Source organism: Rhodnius prolixus, unplaced genomic scaffold, assembly GCF_049639745.1.
Source record: "Rhodnius prolixus isolate KJV_2025 unplaced genomic scaffold, Rpr scaffold_2, whole genome shotgun sequence".
NCBI classification, from domain to species: Eukaryota; Metazoa; Arthropoda; class Insecta; order Hemiptera; family Reduviidae; genus Rhodnius; species Rhodnius prolixus.
Genome location: NW_027411592.1, coordinates 36496401 through 36514443, shown reverse-complemented (window position 1 = coordinate 36514443; position 18043 = coordinate 36496401). Strand labels below are relative to the sequence as shown.

The 18043-nt window shown below is 35.6% G+C and overlaps 1 protein-coding gene and 1 long non-coding RNA gene across 3 annotated transcripts in view; one reads left to right on the top strand and one right to left on the bottom strand.

Annotated features, from left to right (window-relative positions):
* The window catches only part of LOC141449560 (larval cuticle protein A3A-like), a 684900-nt gene that overhangs the window by 429019 nt on the left and 237838 nt on the right, over positions 1 to 18043 (bottom strand). The gene's annotated exons all lie outside the window — the stretch shown is intronic.
* LOC141449565 (uncharacterized) overlaps positions 12335 to 18043 on the top strand; it is a 101026-nt gene continuing 95317 nt past the window's right edge. The window contains exon 1 of the long non-coding RNA XR_012455594.1: positions 12335 to 12614. This is a non-coding gene — a long non-coding RNA (uncharacterized lncRNA). The remainder of the gene's footprint in view (positions 12615 to 18043) is intronic.

The following is an 18043-nucleotide window of genomic DNA, read 5'->3' as shown; positions in this document are numbered from 1 at the left end:
TAGCAGGTGTAGTATATCTCCTTGTGCCTTTCTATATTGCAGGAAGGCGCCACGGTAGCCGAGCGGATAGAGGCGAGACCTGCGAAGCTAATATTTATTGTGGTACTGGGTTCGATTCCCGGTCTTAGGCCTTGGATTTTATTTAATGGTTAATAAAAGAAATTTACAGTAAAGTATTTTTGCTAGTCGCCTTCGTCCGCGACACCTAATTGGTAGTTAGAAGTTAAGCCCCACCTGAAAAAATAGGCGATTACTTTACTTTTATTGCAGGAAGTCCGACAGTAGTAAACAAACAGGCCAGTAAAATAACAGCTACGGATGTACGTTTTCTTAGACACATCCAAGGAAAAAAAAATCAAGAGAAATTGCATTAGAAATATTAAAATTAGAGACGAACTAAAAATGAAATCACAAATTTGGAAGCGACAAATTTTGGTGATGGTACGGCTACGTTGTGAGAATGGAACACTGACGTAAGGTCACACAATTTCTGGAAGCCGGACCCATTTTCGGTAAGAGGAAGGCCTTGAATTATGTACGAGAATTGTACGGGAAGGTTAGGACTGGCAAAAGGGAATTTCTTGCTGGCACGAGAGATCGACGGGAAAGGATGGATTGAGGCAGCTTCTGTACGCCTCACTGCACAAAAGAAGATGTGGAATGAAGAAGTAAAAGAAAATAATTAATTTATTGAATAAAAGCAGGAATACTTGTTACTTCTCCGAGAATAAAGTTTCATAATTAAATAACGATAAATGGCAATATTTTTGAAATGTTTCTTTATTGTAGAGAATTGACTATTCTTAATTGAAAGTAGAAATCAATCAACATTGAGGAGGCTGAAAAGAGTGGTGATATTTTATGCGCCCTGATGGAACGATGATGATGGAATTCAATAACCTTTCCCTTATGTAGGCCCACAAACCCTTTAGCGCGCCCACAAACAGGTCCCGTTTATTTGATAAATGCGTTTAAATAACAACTCGCCCCTTTTTCAATTAACACGTCTGTGTAGTAACTTTTTAATTGAAATATTCATTTAATGTTGTTATCTAATTTATTTTCTATACAGAATCCTTTAATGCGCAGACTTTTAAAGAAATATTCTTGTGGAATTGTAGGGAATCATTAACTCCCAAAAATTACAGAATTTAATTAATATGAATGACTTGCGTTACACTCATTTTTAAAACTGTGTATAAGTATTGTTTCAAGAAAGTTATTTGCATCAAAGAAAGATTTGACCAACAAGATCTGATCTTGTTTGCGAAATGAACATATTATATTGATTATATTTTCATTATAATCAAAACTTTACGAACAATGAGATCGTTGTGGGAATCTTTGCATTTAGAAGAAAAAAAGACAGATCTTTAATGGAATGTCCGAATGGAACGGCCGACAACTATTAGAGAATATTTCATTTCTGCAAGACTAAGAAGGAATAAGGATTAAAATAGCGGGGCGAAACCTGTGCCCCATGGCACCGCAGCCACAAGAGGCTTATTGTGCCTTCCTCCTTTGGATCTAGTAGACTCCCCTACTAAAGAGGTGGAGGACTTTCCCTAATAGTTCTTTTTGCGCTACCATATCCTTTGGTCACAAAGATCTAAAGGTTTCATAGCGCAATCACTCGATTACAAGTAAGAGGCCGTTTCTTCCTCTTCCTGACGCAATCTGCACAGCGGTTCCGAGTTAATAAGCCCCACCTTGTACTGATGCTTACTAAATCTACCATGCCCTGTGAATAGATCTGTGATCAGAGTAAAAGCCAAGGCATCATAGTCTTGCTGTGTTTGACCCCAGGACACTTCACTAAGTCTTTTCATGTTCTCTCCAGATCCAGACTCTGGGAGCCACACGAACTGTACCCTTGGTGGATTCCCAGGCAGTAGCGGCACTGCTAAATACTCCAGAAATCAACAGACAGGCCAGACTCTGCACATTGGCAGAGCCTTGATGGCCACTTGTTGTTCAGTCTCCCTCCACCACACTACCTCACCGTAGGTGATAGTAGGAATGACTATCATGTATAGAGCCAGTGGGTCAATTTGGGGCGTAAACCCCATGTCTTCCTACAGGTTCTAGAAGTACCACAAAGAGACTGTTTTACCTTAATTTTAACTTTATCTAAATGTGCTTTCGAAGTGAGTCTGGAGTCTAGAACAACGCCCAGATACTTAACCTCACCCGACACATCAAGAGTTTTGTCAAAAATTCCAAGATTTTTGTAGCTCTCTATGTCCCTTCTCATAGGAAAGGAAACCAGAGTAGTCTTAGAAGGGTTCTCAGTAAGATCTACTCTTCTATCCCGATTTTCTATGATCTTGAGTGCTTCATGCATGAATTCAGCAACGATTATCTTGTGCCTGACACTGACCACCACTGAAATATCATCTGCGTAGCCCAGGTCCGAGAATCCACGAAGGTCTAGCATCTCAAGTTAGTTGTCTGCGACCATGCACCACAGGAGCAGAGATGGGACTCCCCCTGAGGACATCCGCTGGCAGTCTTTATTTCCATCATGAGATGGGGGGATCAAGGGTCACCTGTCGCAGATCCCCACTACCACAGGAAGCCTACATTACAATGGGGTTTCTCGCCCGGTGCCCCAAGGTGATCGTTACTGCACATCTATTTTACTACCCTGTACGCATTCAGCCTCGTCACGAGTCCCCTTCTCAGCTTGGGTAGGGATCCGGGGGATCAGGAAAAGGATAGACACGATCAAAGAAGGGATAGAAGCAAGGATTAGCAGCACTAAGCCCAATGTGTACTGTGTAAATGTATTGGGGTGTAACAGTATATGTTGCTCATGTTCATGTTGTTAGGCTGGGATATCCATAAGGGCGCCAAGTACCCTGAAGAAGTGGCTAATCCACTTCCCCCTAAGGGGATTCTACAAGACTAAGAAATCTTAAAAAGAAGTCCCGGAGAAATAATGTTCTGTTTAACCCTCAAAAAATAATATTCTTTATGACAAATTTAATAATATTGTGCTGGACCCGATTTTGCGCAAATCTTTCAAACAAATTTATGTTTCCCAAAAAAGAAAGCAGTCATGAGAGTTAATGTTCGATGAATTAGATTTTAATAAAAAGTAAGGTTCCTATTGGTAATTTAGAATTAGACTTGCATTTTAACTAATTAGTAATGCGAAAGGGATTAGTGTTGACAAATGAAGGCGTAGAATATTTCTCTGGTGTCTGCAGGAAAGAGCCAGCATTGTGGATGTTATCTCCAGCCCACTATTTCACCATCTAGATGTATACATTTTTCAAGAACTTGTCTACTTTCCACTCTCCTTGTGGTTGCCTTCAAGTTGCTACTACCAGAACTTCTACCATTACTTCCACGTACTTTGCTTCTAGAAAAAAAGAAAGAAAAAAAATAAGTCTGCACAACATCTTCTTAGTGTTGCTCACCTGAAGGTAACTTTAGATCTTTCTCTCTCATACTCTTAAGTGGATGATTCCCTACCTTTTATTTACTTTACTCGCCTCAGACACCGCAAACGGCTCTTCAAACATTCACTAGTCTGTAGCTCTATTTGCAGCCTAATCCCCTTACCTTTATTGCGTTATTCTTCTCAACCGATTTACTACCACCACGGCCGACTCAGGGCTACGCACTCTTCAAAGTTAGTAACTCTAACAGGCTTACTAGAGTTTCATTTTATTTTTTTCACTCCATCTTTTCCTATCCTATAATAGAGTGCTTACAATAAGATCTACTGTAATTCAATGTAATTCAAACAGCTGATTAAGTTTTAAATAAATAAAAACCGCTTTGTACATTTTTTCAATTCACTTTCTGTCTGAAATGAGCAACGTTTAACACCTTTAGTGATTACTTTGGTGCCTTACTAAACACTTTTCACAGCTGGCTTACCATACTGAGAGGCCGGTCCACGCCTCTTGTATTTCTTTTGTATATGGACCGTTTATTTTGAAAGTCGCGTAAGTCCATTTTTGAAAAAAAATGAGATATTACGTAATTTATGCTTAATTTTTTATGGATAACTAGTCCGTGTTTAATTTCTTAAAAAATTCCCATGTTTTGTAGAATTTAAAATTGGTCGGTAAATGAAATTGCATAATCATTGATTATTTTCAGGCAGGGCTTAACGTCCAACTACCAATTAGGTGTCGTGGACGGAGGCGACTAGCAAACATACTTTACTGTAAATTTCTTTTATTAAGCATTAAATAAAATCCAAGGCCTAAGACCGGGAATCGAACCCAGTACCACAATACACATTAACATCGCAGGTCTCGGCTCTAACCGCTCGGCTACCGTGGCGCTTCATAATCATTGATTATGAAAGTGGTGTAAGTCCAATTGACATAGGTAGGCGGCTTAGCAGATGGTTGCCGATCAGTAGCCTGTTATTTTATATTAAATACTATCAATATCTTGTAATTTTAACAATGTAATTAGCGTCTAAAATTAAAAATATTACTTCTATTTTATGTCGTGTCATTATTATTTGTAAACAAAATTGGATTAATATGAAGTATACTATTATTTATTAACATGAAATATTATTATATATTAGTATATTATTATTTGAAAATAGATATTATTTGATTTTTCAAAATTGAAATTAAACGATTTTTACAATGGTCTAATTTTGAAAGTGGTGTAAGTCCATTTGCAGCCCGTAAGTATACATCAGTTTAGTAAAATACGCCTAAAACAAATTTATATAACCAAATTACATATTGATAAAACAGTAGAAACATTGCCAGACTTCATATAATATGTCTAAATTTTATAATTAACAGATATGTTATCCTTTAATTTTCTCGAAATAACAGAAAATGGACTTACACCACTTTCAAAATAAACGGTCCATATTTTGATAATAATCGAAAAACTCAATTATACTTGCTATATGTTATACGCAACATTTGATTAATTATTAATTGTAGAATACATTTTCAGCCTGCCAGCCACATCGGCACCCGTTGAAAGGATATTCTCATTACTGTATAAACATTATTCTGGTCTGAAGAATGATATAGATTGGCTGAATCATCAGCAAAAGCCTTAATGAGCTGCAAATAGATCTGTAAATAAATTTATTTATTTATTTATTTTAATTTAAGGCTCGTCTCTTTTTTTCCATGCACTGCCGGCCTTCGAATAGTGTTCTCGCGTTACAGACCTGAATTGTACCTAATTCTTCATTGCAGTTAAATATATATATATTTTAGTTCATGCTACTGATCTGTATCAATTACTTCCTAATACAATTGCTGTGATTAATTTATTTAATAAATCTGATTAATTAATGATGTATGAAAATACATAATAATTTACGCAAGAAATGTACAGGTGAAAGTCTTGCGGAAATTTAGATGAGAGGAAAAATGGGAACCACCCAAAAACGTCGTTAAAGAAATCATTCTTGGGAAGAAAGATGCGACTAAAAGATAATAATAATATTTTATTGCTTTTAGAGTGTACACTCATAGCAAGGAGTTGACCCACGCAATTACAATATAAAACAGATACAATAGAATATAATTACAATATACAATACAATAATTTCATGTTTAAAGAATAAGCAAAGAAAAGAAATGATCAGATATAAGATAAACACAAACAGAACAGAAAAGTCGTACTAATGAAAATATAATAATATTAATAATATTTTATTGCTTTTAGAGTGTACACTCATAGCAAGGAGTTGACCCATGCAATTACAATATAAAACAGATACAATAGAATATAATTACAATATACAATACAATAATTTCATGTTTAAAGAATAAGCAAAGAAAAGAAATGATCAGATATAAGATAAACACAAACAGAACAGAAAAGTCGTACTAATGAAAATATAATAATATTAATAATATTTTATTGCTTTTAGAGTGTACACTCATAGCAAGGAGTTGACCCATGCAATTACAATATAAAACAGATACAATAGAATATAATTACAATATACAATACAATAATTTCATGTTTAAAGAATAAGCAAAGAAAAGAAATGATCAGATATAAGATAAACACAAACAGAACAGAAATGTCGTACTAATGGAAAAATAATAATAATAATAATAAATAAATTCTTAATTCATTAATTTAAATCAAATGAACATAAAATTATGCTGTTTATATTTTACTACACCTTATATTTTCAAGGCATTAACCACAAATATCAAAACATAATCTGAAGCTAAGATCTGGTTAACAATTTTCTGTAGGTCAAAATTTTGACTACAAAATTAAAAACATCAATAATTTGGATAGTGGTTGTGAAAGTAAACAAATTACAGAATATTTTAGTCCTAAGATGCGACTAAAAAGAAATAGCTGGTACGTTACTGAATGTGAGGCGGCGATGAGAGGGAAACAAGGCAAGGAAGAAGTCGTTGCAGATAAGGTGAAAGACGAGGGCCGAAGATTATGACAGAATAAAAAAGAACGAAACTCGAAAAGTTGTACGAAGGAAGTTGAGCCAGAATTCCAAAAATTATAGGTGGATAGCGCAGCCTTCAGAGATCTATAAGATTTCAACCACGGCCATCTAAAGGTGACTTACAGTATGGGCAGAATCGATTTTAGGAGAATAGCAGTGTGGTTTCCGGTAGAAGGGATCGACGATTGACCAAACATTCTCTGCGAACAGATCTTGGAGAAGTCCTAGGTGTACAATGTAGATCTGTATCATTTATTTGTAGATTAGAAGCAAGCATAGGACAGTGTGAAGAGCAATCTTGCGTTCCTATCTAGGAGCCCTTGGGATACCTGTGGGAGATTCTGAGAGAGGTGGAGTGAGTTTGAGAGAAGAGCTTGAGAGAGAGCCAAATAGTAATAAAGATGGAGTCAGCGGAAAGTTAGGGTATTATGGTATTATTGTGACGTAAAGTGTTGGTGACTTCTTCAATAACATGCCATTCCCTTATCTAACTCATTCTTCATAATACCCACTCCTCAACTTGAGGAGATATAGCACCAAGGGCCCAACGAGAGATCACTAAGTAAGGTGGGTGTGACCCAAGGGAATGTAACGTTCCATTCCTAAACAAAACTGTACAGTCTATTGTTTACAAGCAGCCATTATTACAATACCTGCTATAATATAACCTCGCTATCTATCTAATAACCTGTTAATGAAGTTATAATCGAACAATACGATCTATTTAGAGAGCTTATCTGAGACTTTAATAGAAAATAGACATATCTAATAATACCAAAAATATTTATTATTAGCTCAATTGTTAGCGTAATGGATTCCCTTGAAAATTCCGGGTTCGAATCCAGATGCTAGCTCTTAGATTTTTAACTTCGTAAGAATTTCTTACATTGCTCACTGTGCGATGTTGGATGAGAGATAAGGTCTTTATACCAGCCACGCACTGAAAAAGCTTTGAGCGCCATTGATTCGAATCCAACTACCTCTCTTTGGATTTTGTCTTAAGACCTTTAGAACTTTAGCTCGGTCAAAGTTTCCAATAAGTTCAGATCCAATCCTTCCAATCAAAAACACTCGGTCGAGTCGCTAATGCACCTTACTTTGTATCCAACTCTACCTTGCACCGAGATCTCCTTGTTCTCCATATTTCTGAAGCTGCAAGAGCCCGTTATGTTAAATTCCACGCTTCAATTTCCAATTTCTGTATGTCCTAACTCTCTAGTGTCCCCAATTTATTGCATTACAAGGAAATCCTCTAAGATGGTCGAAGCGCCCTTGACCACGTGATCTTTTTAATGAAGTTTTAGCGCACAATACTAAAATGTTCTTCTTTGGGAGTTTCACCATTGGGTGAATTCTCTTCTCATGCTATTCATGTATCATGTTGTACCAGCTTCACTTGTTGCAGAAATGTGCTGCAGATATGAAAATAAAGTTTAAAAGAAAATAAAAAGCAGAAGAAGAGTTTTCCAGAAAAGTGGCAGTTTTGAAATTCCAAAATTACGAAAATGTATTTCTCAAAAAAGTTTGTGTATGTGTGTCAGTGAGTGTGTGTGATCAACATGGCTCAAAAATGGAAATGAGCAAAATTTGAATTTAGATTTTTGACTCGACGCCACAATAGACACGGAAAGGAAACAAAATTGTTCAAAATCAACTAAAAGAAGTTGTATCACATTATTGAATCGACTTTGAATGAATTTATTCCTTGCAATCTTCGTAAGCAAGTTTCAGGTCGAGAGGTAGGAGAAAGCTTCATTTGTTAATAATTTGCGGCCTCATCACCTTTACAATATTAATATTAAAATGCTAAAAAATAAAATGGGTTATGCGGAAATGTCACTTGACCAAATAAACTTTGGTAACGATTTTTTGCCTCAAAATGTGAGCGTGACCCAATTTTAGATTCTTTCCTTCCAAGGCTAAAATTCTTAAAATTTCCTCTTAAATTCTATTTTATTTATTTATTTCTTAACCGAACAGTTGCCTCAATGTTTCTCTTCCACAGCATAGATTCCTTAAGCTGTGACAAAAGAAGAATTAAAACTTCTTAAGCGGATTAAGTTTCCACAAGTCTTGGGTCTCTTATCTTATTTATTTATTTATTTTTTAAAACAAGCTTCTGTTTTCTTTTACTGCGAACTTAATGGTAATTTCACTTGACTTCGACTTTCAAAAAATGGGCAGAGACAAATACTGGACATTTGGTAACGGAGAGAATTTTGGAACCTTTCCATTTTTTTTACTTTTATTTTTTGCATTCCAACAGTTTTAAACATACTCTCATTCTACAAGTCAGACACCTGGCAGTCTAAAATGACTCTTTATTACAGTATTATTTCTACCATTCTCCTGTATGCTTCTGAACTTTGGGCGTTCAACTACTTTACGTTAGTTGAGCGCGTACAACTGAAATTCTTTAAAATTATTGTTACATTTACCACGCAATACAACTAAAATCTTTAATAAAACTGTAAAATTCTGGCTGAAGCTTTTATTAATGGACAACTTTTCACTTTTGAAGATATGTTACAGGAGACTTATGAGCTCGTCAGGTATCCCTTATAACTGGTTGCTTTTCATTAAAGATACGCTCTACTCTATAGGGGCAGAAGATGTCTGGGAGCTACGAAGTGCTGAATTTCTATTTAGTAACCTGAAAAGTCTCAACTCTAACTTTTATAACAACTATTTATCTAAAGACATTAGTGATGTACTCAATTCTTCATTTAATACCAATTATAGATTGATATGTCCCATGGCCAATGGCAAGTCATATGTTAATCTCATGTGTATTATTTCAAAAATCAGAGTAATAGCTCAGATTAGGGGAGCCAGTAAAGTATCCTAGGATTTTTCATAAAGGAATAAACCATGTATTTGACTATAAAAGGGTTTGTTTTACTTGTGCTGAAAGTAAAAGAGACAATATCCTTCACTTCATGTTGGAATGTTCTTTCTATAATTCACTAAGAAAAAGATAGTTAAATAGTTACATAAGCTCCATTAACACTGAGGTTTACACTACTGTACTTGATATTAACAGCAAAGAAAAATTAAACAATTTATTTTATTTCAATTCTGGTGCTCTAGATGAGAGGTATAGATTTGTAAGAATTATAACAGCTATAAAGAAATTCCGCCGCTGAATATGTAGTCTCAAATAATTATACTCCCATCATTATCAAATTTAAGTTTTTTTTTTTAAATATATCAGTTTTCATTAGATTTTTTTGTTTTTAAGAAGTAATTGTACGATGGGTAATTTTGTATATCTTACTTTTATTTTATTTAGTATTTATCTTTCACAAGTGGAAGTAATGGGTAGTGCCTATTTCTTTTTATACTTGTTATTACTAGCAGAGGCCAAACTCTTGCTATAGAAATGTATCATTTCTTATACGAGGGGGTACCCAAAAAAAACCGGAATTATTTTTTAAAAGCTATTTATTTACAAATTTTTTACAGAACAACCTTATCCCCTTCAAAATACTCTCCATTACAACTAATACATTTGTCCCACCGGTGCTTCCACTGTTCGAAACATTTTTTGTAGTCATCTTTAGAAATGGCTGACAGCTCCTTCTTCGTTTTTTTCTTGACCTCTTCAATGTTGTCAAATCGGTGACCCTTCATGCCCTTTTTCATGCGTGGAAATAAGAAAAAGTCGCACGGAGCCAGGTCAGGCGAGTAAGGTGCGTGGGGCAGCGGAACCATGCCATTTTTAGCCAAAAACTGTGTAACAGAGATGGCTGTGTGTGCAGGTGCATTGTCGTGGTGGAAGAACCAGTCTCCTGTTTGCCACAAATCGGGTCTTTTTTGGCGAACACTATTGCGCAATCTTTTCAAAACTTCCAAATACAAGGTTTGATTGACGGTCTGACCTGGGGGGACAAACTCTGAATGGACTACGCCTTTGGCATCAAAAAAGCAAATCAGCATTGTTTTGATGTTTGACTTGACTTGACGACATTTTTTTGGTCGGGGTGAAGATGACGTCTTCCATTGGCTCGACTGTTGCTTTGTTTCTGGGTCATAACCATAGCACCATGACTCATCACCAGTAATGACTTTTGACAGAAAGTCTGGATCAGTTTCAAGCTGTTGTTTCAAAGCACGACATGTTTCAACTCGATGTTCTTTTTGATTGTCAGTCAGAACTCGAGGAACAAACTTGGCAGCAACCCTTTTCATCCCCAAATCTTCCGTTAAAATTCGCTGAACCGAGCTCCAAGATAACCCACTACTCTTTGACAGTTGATCAATTGTCTGTCGACGGTCTGTGAACACCAGCTCTCGAATTTTTTCAACATTTTCGTCGATTCGGGCAGTTGATGGACGTCCAGAACGAGGTTTTTCCCATAGCGTCATCTTTGTAAGCTGTTTTCAACATTAAAACACTTTCAGCAGCATTTTTGCCGAGTAGAAAACAAAATTTCAGAGCTGCACGTTGTTCACTTAAACTTGCCATCATAAAAAACGAAAAAAGAACAAAACAGCGCTGGTAAAAACAATCACTGCAGATGAACAGAACAAGCCAGGCAGACAACACAGGCAGGACTGAACTGGCAAGGAATTGCGCTATACACGTCTAGCGGCAGAAATGCGTACTACATAAGCTCCATGCGCGGCAACGCAATTCCGGTTATTTTTGGGTACCCCCTCGTAAGCAATAAAACAAATAAATACTTTTATCTTTTACGCATCTACTTTAGTCTGCACAATTATTATTAATATATTTATCGCTTATATGGATACTAGTCCTTTTAGCAAAGTGTATGCTTTTGAATAATTTGAAAATAAAAGACCATTAGAATATAAATGTTAACATTTAACAGAAAAGAATTAAAAGAAGTACAAAACTTAAATGGAAATGTAAACTTGAAGCGTATTTTAGTTTAGTATTTAAATAACTTGCGTTAGTAATAGAGATAATTAAGTAAATTTTAGTTTCTAGAAAGGCGCTACGGACTACTAAGGAGACTCCTTGGACCGAAATCCTCCATGAACGTACAAAACAAACTTACACTATTACAAAACACTATTACGACCAATAATGGACATAGGGAGCAGAATTGTGGGGCTCCGCCAAACCATCCAACATCCAACCTATCCAATCTTTCCAGTCTAAAGTCCTCAGCCGAATCGTTAACGCACCATTATATGTCTCCAACCGCACCCTCCATCATGATCTCAATATTCCCTACGTAAATGAGTTAATCCACAGCCGATTCCTAAATTTCCACAGCAAACTCTCTGATCACCCAAATCCTCTGGCTCAATCACTATCCACATCGTCCCATCCTGACAATCCTCTACGTCGCTTAAAACGGCGTTGGCCACGTGACCTCATTGCCGCCTAAACCCCCAATAAGTTCCTAGAGAGATCCAGCGCTGGCTGGTTTCTCTCATCCTGTCATCCTGGTTGTGGTACTGAGCCAGCTTTTGCTAAATGTATATTTTTGTACAGTTGCAAATAAATAAATAAATAAATAAAATAAATATATAATATAGTTTCTAGAACGTTATTAGCCATAATTATGTAAGTTCTTTTTATATTTTGCAGGTAATTTCTACACGAGCCTTGACTCCTTGTCATAAGTATGTATTTACTTTAGACAAATAAATAATAAAAGGAAATATAAATACAGCTTACCATGGTAGGTGCACGGTAGCCGAGTGGTTAGAGGCAAGTACCGCAGATTTATTATTGGTATAGTGGAGTCAATTCCCGTTCTAGGCATTGGATTTAATTTAATGGATAAATATATGAGAAATTTATCGTGAACTATGTTTGCTGGACGCCTCCATCCACGACACCCAATTTGGCAGGTGAACTGCTTGAAAAAATTGGCATAATTTTATTTTATATTTATTTTTTTACAGCTGGTCTTGGTTTAGGCATTAAAATCAATAAAATATAAACAGTAAAAAAATACAATTATACGTATCTCTTTTTTAGAGTTAAATGTAAAAAAGAAAAAAATATTGTTCCAATTAGCTAATTAATAAATATATAATAAATATGTATGAACGTAATTCTCTGTGGTATTTATTACACCAATAATTTTCTGAATCAGAGGATTACTTTGTGAGAGTTTAGTTTGGAATTCATTGTGTAACTAGAATAAAACTGTCCGCTCGAAGATTGGGTGTGGCGTGGACAATAGAAAACAAATAAATGGTAAGTACACAAATTATCTATATTCTAAAGCCAACGGAGAATTAGACTTTCAAAAAATACAAGAAAGAGATTATTTTTTAAAATCCAAATTTAAGTGTTTAGTAACATGGGTTTCTGAAAGAGAGTCCTTTTGCTGGATTTTATGAGAGAAATAATCCTCTTTTATAGCAATATTAGCAAAGTGGTGTACGAATAATTCCTCACCAAAGTTGATAAACAAAATAATTATTTTAGCAGAGAAAAAATGTTTCTCCTTTTCCAGCCAAATTGTAACCATTTAGAAAGAAATTAACTTTGTTTTTTCACTCTCATTAAATCTTTTTATATAAAAACCATTGAAGTAGCGGGTTTATTGTACAGAACCATGATGCGCTGGAAAATAATTTTAGTATCTCTGGATATAGGTATATATGTACCTGCTTGACGCGTATTTGTCAACATTAATATCAATTTATTTTTGTCCACAAACGTAAAAAGGAAAAGTCCCACCTGGAGAACACACAATATGATATCTTTCAACTTTTTAATCTTTTGATAACCTAGAAAAGACCATCTTTATTTCCCTACATTCATCAACTTTTTGTAACAAAATGATTCAACAAAATTTTTCGCTGAAAATATCGTACCAAAAATAAAATACCTCAGACTATTTAATTTAAATTGAAAATACATTTTTATTTTCTCTAATAACTAGTAGGTAAGCGTCGGGATAACTCAATTTTTATTATTTCAAGTTTTATATTAATATAAAAGGGTATTCCCGTTTAAGGGGCCCTAAAGCCGGGTATTCCCGTTTAAAGGGCCCTAAAGCCGGGTATTCCCGTTTAAAGGGCCCTAAAGCCGGGTATATCCGTTTAAAGGGCCCTAAAGCCGGGTATTCCCGTTTAAAGGGTCCTAAAGCTGGGTATTCCCGTTTAAAGGGCCCTAAAGCCGGGTATTCCCGTTTAAAGGGTCCTAAAGCTGGGTATTCCCATTTAAAGGGCCCTAAAGCCGGGTATTCCCGTTTAAAGGACCCTGAAACCGAAAAAATGTCAGTACAGAAACCAGTCTTTTCTGCTCACTTCCACATACAAATTCTTTCTTTCTCTGGAGTATGTAGAGTGAATGGCTTCTGAGTGAATGGTAACTGAAGTCTACGAACTTACCCACAAGAACCTAGGTAAAGCAGTCATCCCCTGGCACTAAGTGGAAGGCACAAACTGGAAATACAAAATATACCCAGACAGACAACGTTTAGATGTAATAGTTTGAACCACTTTCAATAAAATCGCTAAAAACTGAAAATCGATTCAAACGGTTTAAATACTTTGATCTAAACTGAAACATTGGGTGATGTACCAAATTAGAGCTCATTGCAGTTTTCCTTCTTGAATTACACTTTTACTAAATTACACTTTTTAATTTAGTTACACTTTTTCTAGTTCAATGGACCTAAAGACAATTCTGGTTGAAAATAAAAAAAAATATTTATTTATTTATTTATTGTATTAGACATTAAGTCGTTACAATGGAATTATGTTTACAAACAAAAACATAAAATAAAAGTACACTTTTAACTTAAACATATAAAGAATAACTAAAAATCGTTCTTTAAGAAATAAAATACTTAATATAAAAAACAAAACAAAAAAATAAAATAGAAGTAATACATTTTGCAATAACCAAATTTATTTATTTATTTATTTATCTTTTAAATTATATTTTTAATAACAAAAAAAAACGCACAACAATAAAAAAAAATAAAAAATGTTGAAATAGTGATTCGATTAGTTAGCGCTCAAAAATACCGTTGATTTTATCCATCTTAGCGAGCACGTTTAATGTACCCTTGATTGTTTCTGACTTCTAGCCTCCATCACAGGCGGATTAGTCACTTTGTTGTAGAGAATTCAAGTCGGCAAGTGCAGTGTGAGACAGATCTATACATGAAGTCGAACACTCTACTCTGCCTCTGATAATCGAAGAAAGTTTGAATCAGGTCAGGGATAGAATATACAAGCTTACTACGACGGGTCTAATCAGCAATAAAAGTAAAAAAAGAAACTGTAAGAAGCAAAGTGGGATTAATGAGGGAACAGTAATTAAAAAAACTGGTGAATATCTTATAAATACGTAATCACCGTAAAATAATATCGTAAAGTATGAAAATACATATTTTTTTTTAATTATTAAAAGAAAACCTGTGATAAAACAAATTTCACTGTTGCGGCAAAGGCATTTCATTGGTAAAGAAAATCTAATAATTATTTCTACACTTTCTTTCACAAAGAAAACCCGTTCCTTATTTTCACGGAAAATATACCTCCTGCGTGAAAAGCTTCTTTACTTTTTTTTTATTTAGTGTTTTTTATGAGTTTAAAAAAGAAATAAGTGAAAAGTGATATGAGTTTTTACCGGACAGTTTTAAAAAGCAGAAAAAATAAAATCAGAATTCATTTCAGAAATAGCATAAAAAGGCTGCCATGAGTAGACTGTTCTTTTTCGCCTTGAGTTCAAAAAGTGGAACCCGTTTGAAAATAAAAGTAATTTATTACATTTATCTAACAATGATGCTTGTTTCAGCAAGAATGATACTTTTGGAAGCAGGCAATTTGAAGTACTTAAATTTAGATTAAAGCTGATGTTCATAGTTTTAAGTCATTATAAAGCCGAGAATAAGAATAAAACATGGACAAAAGAACGCAGTTAGCCTAACGTTGTAAGAACTAATGGAATGACGACTGTTGACTGCAGTCTGCTACACCAGCCGAAGCGAAATAAACCCTGTCTCGGTGACACAAAGCTATCCTTCAAAAACTGAACAAAACACACACAGCCTAACACCATTTACCAGTATGAGCGCTGTTCCTTACAGCCGTTCCGAGTAGGCGAAGAGATTTGTGTCATTCAAGAGATGAGATTTCTCGCAGTTGTGAACTAGGATATAGGATACATTTGGAAGGAAATTGCATTTGGTCTTATAGCCAGCAATATCCTGCCTTGCTGAGGTTTCATTTTATCCCTTATATTCCTCTTATATTACACCCACTTTGGTCCAGAATTTTTCCACCCCATCCTTACCATCAAACAATCTCTCTAAGCTCCTACAGAAAATATTAACACAGGAATAAGAGAGTCAGTCTTCACAATAAAAGCCTTTAAAAGCGTTAAAAGGACTCACATTAAGGCTAAACATAGGGGAACTCGATTTCTTTTCATTAAGGACCTTAATCGTCCCAACATTCTAAGATAATGGAAAGTATTATTTTTGCTTCTAAATAACTGGAGGTCTCCCATACCTCTGGGCCCTGAAGAGCGCGTTTAAAAAAGATATTTACTCCTGCGTATTAAAGTCATTATTTTTTTTCCAACTAAAAGCAAGACAGTATTTTTAAGAACCCTTGTAAGCAGATAGTATTTACCCGTTTCACAAACAATTTGCTCGTTACTTTACGTTGTCATTAATTTAAAACTTGCCATGTTGGTTACAAAACTTAATCTCGTTTAATTTTTAACGATGCTCTAATGTACTTTTAAACCATACATGGGAAGTAACATCAACATTTTTCGTGAAAATAGGGTGATTTTAATGATTTTTTAATACTTTCTCGCTCTTGCGATTAAAAATTAATTTAAAAATACTTTTTATGTAAAACGAAAGTTATTACTTTCTCTCATTAAAGAAGGAAAGCATTGCGATAGAGTCCAATTTTCGATGTATACGGAAATCCATTCTGAGATTTACTGAGACTAGAAATGTAGACTCTGTGGGTCTGAATCCGCCGCAACTAAAAAACCAAAAAACTGTGGAAGTTGAAATTTGATATTTCGCTCATATGCTAACAGAAAATTGGTACAAAATTTACAACAAAATTGAAACCAAAAAAGAATTATGAAAAATATTTTCCCACTTTACATTTTGTATCTTACGTTACCAACGGGGGAATCGAAACAGTTTTGGAACAAAGGATAATAACTTGCAAAGTAAAGGGTGCGGCGCCAAAATACGGGCAAAATATACATTTTTTCCAAACATATTTTTATCGCAAAAACAAAAAGATTTTGTATCCACTTTTTTTGTAAGGTAATAAAGATCACATTTACTCAATATATCCCCCGCTAGCTTGAATGACCGCATCCAATCTCGGACTGAAGCGTGCGCAGGCGCGTTTTAATGAGTCACGGTCCATATCGGCAAATGCCGCTTTAATAGCGGCTCTCAATGATGCGACATTTGGATGTCTGGACTTGTTCGTGACTCTTTCAACTACGCTCCATACGTAGTAGTCCAAAAGATTCAAATCTGGGCTGTTAGAAGGCCAGAATTATTTCGACCAAAACATGTTGACGTTGACCGACAACCAATTTTGCACCAAATGACTTGTGTGGGCGTCATACGGCTTTCCAGACGACACTGTCTCTATCCATTGTTTCTCCACATTTGTCAGAACACGCAAATAAACTTTTTTTGTGATATTTTCCCCTTTGTTAAAGAAATGCGGTTGGACTGGACACAACTTCTAGCGCGTGAACATTCGCAGCAAATTTCGTTCTAGCTACAATGGGGACATCTTCAGGGTCTTGGGCGAGCCAGCGGTCAATCCTTCGATTGATTTGCGCATCTACCGTAAAAATGTTCTCGTCAGAAAAAAAAACCTAAGTCGTCCGGAAGCATTGTTTCTTAAGGAACACAAAAGCAGATTGCAGCGTGTAACTCGCTTTGTCCTGGCGGTAAGCATCTGTTTCATTTTAATTAAGAAAGACTTATTCCTCCTCGACGAATCGACGCATAGTTTTTTCGCTTACATCAACAACCGACGACAATTTTTGGATCAACCGCCCTAGATCTTCAAAAATCAGCTCCTGTGCCCGTCGGGCGTGCTGACAATGCGCTCCTTCGAGTGGGTTTTTCTTGCCGGTGTTGCAAAACCTTCGTTGGACTTCTCCGACTCAGTTTGCGATGACATCATACACAGTCGATCTCGAGTACCTGAAGAACCGAATTATTTCTGTCGCCGAGCGCCCAGCGCGAACACTTTTGATAATCGCGGCTCTACGGTTATACTCCGCACTTGCTTTCAACATTGCGACTGTTTAGAGATTATGATGGTTTAGTACATGCGTCAAGCTATAAGAACGCTAATCGTGACATCTACCTGGAGTCCTGGTTATTAAATGGGATATTTGAATACTACATTAGTACAGGATCTCTCAGATCTGTGGGCATTATCGTTGGAGTCAGAGAACCTCATGAACGACATTTCTTTGATAGGATACTGGAGTCATTAAGAGGTCCCTTGAAACTGCAAGCCTTAACTCTTCTCGGACATGTAAGAAAGAATCCAACTTGGCTGTACAAAATTGCGAATCATCCCCTATTAAAAGAATTGCTAAGACTTTTAAAGACAGAAAGAGAATGGAATCTCATTCTGACACGATTTGTAAACCAC